The sequence below is a fragment of the Penaeus vannamei genome, chromosome 8 (genome assembly GCF_042767895.1).
Source record: "Penaeus vannamei isolate JL-2024 chromosome 8, ASM4276789v1, whole genome shotgun sequence".
Classification (NCBI taxonomy): Eukaryota; Metazoa; Arthropoda; class Malacostraca; order Decapoda; family Penaeidae; genus Penaeus; species Penaeus vannamei.
This window is the reverse complement of record NC_091556.1, coordinates 43412185-43414684: the sequence shown is the minus strand read 5'-3', so window position 1 is coordinate 43414684 and position 2500 is coordinate 43412185.

Below are 2500 nucleotides of genomic sequence, written 5' to 3'. Positions count from 1 at the left end.
TCTCTCTCTCTCTCTCTCTCTCTCTCTCTCTCTCTCTCTATATATATATATATATATATATATATATATATATATATATATATATATATATATATATATATAGATATATATATATATATGTATGTATATAATTAGATAAATATTGATATAGATAGATACAAAGATAGATATGATATTAGATATAGATAGATAGATGGATATATCTAGGTAGATAGAGGGGCGATGGAAATAGAGAGGAGAGAAGGAGAAAGAGAAATAGAGAGAGAGAGAGAGAGAGAGAGAGAGAGAGAGAGAGAGAGAGGGAGAGAGAGAGAGAGAGAGAGAGAGAGAGAGAGAGAGAGAATGAGGTAGGTGAATCAAAGACAGAGAACAACAAACATACAGACAAATCATTTGTTAAAACAAACAAATAGATACACATACCAAGACATACATACAAAAAAAACACTGTAAGCCAAACAAACACACTTTATTTTACATACACGTTACATACGTCGTTTAAGTGCACATCCCAGCCCACTTGACTGTATGTTCCCGGTGGGCGAGTAGGTGTAACTGTAGCGCCAGTAAGTGTAGTTTAATGACACTTAATTGACCTGCCAAGTGCTCTCCCGGTCGCTGAGTTTCGGTCAAGGTGACAGTAGAAGTGGCGTTGGAATAGGAAAGTGGTGTTAAAATGGGGATGAAATTGGTGTTGGACTAGGAAAGTGGTGTTGGAATAGGAAAGTGGTGTTGAAATTGTGATGAAAGTAGCGTTGAAATAAGAAAGTGGTGTTGAAATGGTGATGAAAGTAGCGTTGAAATAAGAAAGTGGTGTTGAAATGGTGATAAAAGTGGTGTTGGAATAGGAAAGTGGTGTTGAAATGGTGATGAAAGTGGCTTTGAAATGGTAATAAAAGTGGTGTTGAAATGGTGATGAAAGTGGCTTTGAAATGGTAATAAAAGTGGTGTTGAAATGGTGATGAAAGTGGCTTTGAAATGGTAATAAAAGTGGTGTTGAAATGGTGATGAAAGTGGTGTTAAATGGTGAAGAAAGTGGCGTTGAAATATGAACGTGGTTTTGAAGTGGCGGTGAAAGTGGTGTTGAAATAGGAATTGAAGGGGTGTTGAATTGGTGATGAAACTGGTGTTGATTTCAGTCTCGCTTACTCTTTCACTCTCTCTTGCTTCTCTCTTTCTCCTTCGTCTCTTTCTTTCTCTCTTCTTTCTTTCTCTTTGTTTCTCTCTCTCTCATTTTCTTATTCTTTCCCTTTCTCTCTTTTTTTCTTTCTCTTTCTCTTTCTCTTTCTCTTTCTCTCTCTCTCTCTCTCTCTCTCTCTCTCTCTCTCTCTCTCTCTCTCTCTCTCTCTCTCTCTCTCTCTCTCTCTCTCTCTCTCTCTCTCTTCACGAGAAAAAAAGAGAGAAGAGAGGAAAAAAAAAGGATTATAAGAATAAGGAGGGAAGAAAAAGAAGAAAAAAAGAAGAAAAGGAGAAAATTAATAAATAGCAAAGAATAACGAACTTTGTGCAGCCTTCCTCTAAGCCCCGCCCACTCGACGTTCCGAACACATGCGACCGCTATTTTCAAGACAAACTCGGCGAGCTCCGGTTCAGTACGGTATTATCCGGCCTGAATAAACCATTATCCGGCCTCCACTACACCGGGGCATGATATAGAAGACTTGGCGAAACACCTATTTGTTTACAGTGACAAGAACGGGCGGTTAGTTTCCGAGACAGCGCGTGGAAGTCTTTCATTCATTCCCTCTTGTTTTGGGTGACCGTTTTACAAGGTTGTGTAAGCCTGCGGGGGGGGGGGGGTATTTCCTTTTATTACCTCTGTTCTTTTGGGGTTATTTGGGATATTGTCTTGGTCTTTTCATTTGTTTTCTTGTTTTTTGTTTTGGTGTTTTTTGTCGTATTTTCTTCTTCTTTGTGCGGGGTTTGTTTTTGTTTTTTTTTGGGGGGGGATTTTGGGGATGGGAGAGGGAAGAGGGAGGTATTTTTCTCTCATTCTCCTTCTCCTTCTTTACCTCTTTCTTTCCTCCGTCCCTCTCTATATATCTTTCTATCTATTTATCTCTAGCTATGTATCTATCTCGCTCTCTCTCTCTCTCTCTCTCTCTCTCTCTCTCTCTCTCTCTCTCTCTCTCTCTCTCTCTCTCTCTCTCTCTCTCTCTCTCTTTCTCTCTCTCTCTCTCCCTCTCTCTCTCCCTCTCTCACTCTCTCCTCTCTCTCTCTCTCCTCTCTCCCTCTCCCTCTCTCCTCCTCTCTCCCTCTCTCTCTCTCCCTCACTCTCACTCACTCACTCACTCACTCACTCACTCTCACTCACTCACCACTCACTCACCACTCACTCACTCACCACCAGTCACTCACTCACTCACCACTCACTCTCTCTCTCTCTCTCTCTCTCTCTCTCTCTCTCTCTCTCTCTCTCTCTCTCTCTCTCTCTACCGCCTTTTTCTAAACCTTCTCTCTACCGCCTTTTTCTAAACCTTCATCGAGACCCATCCATCTC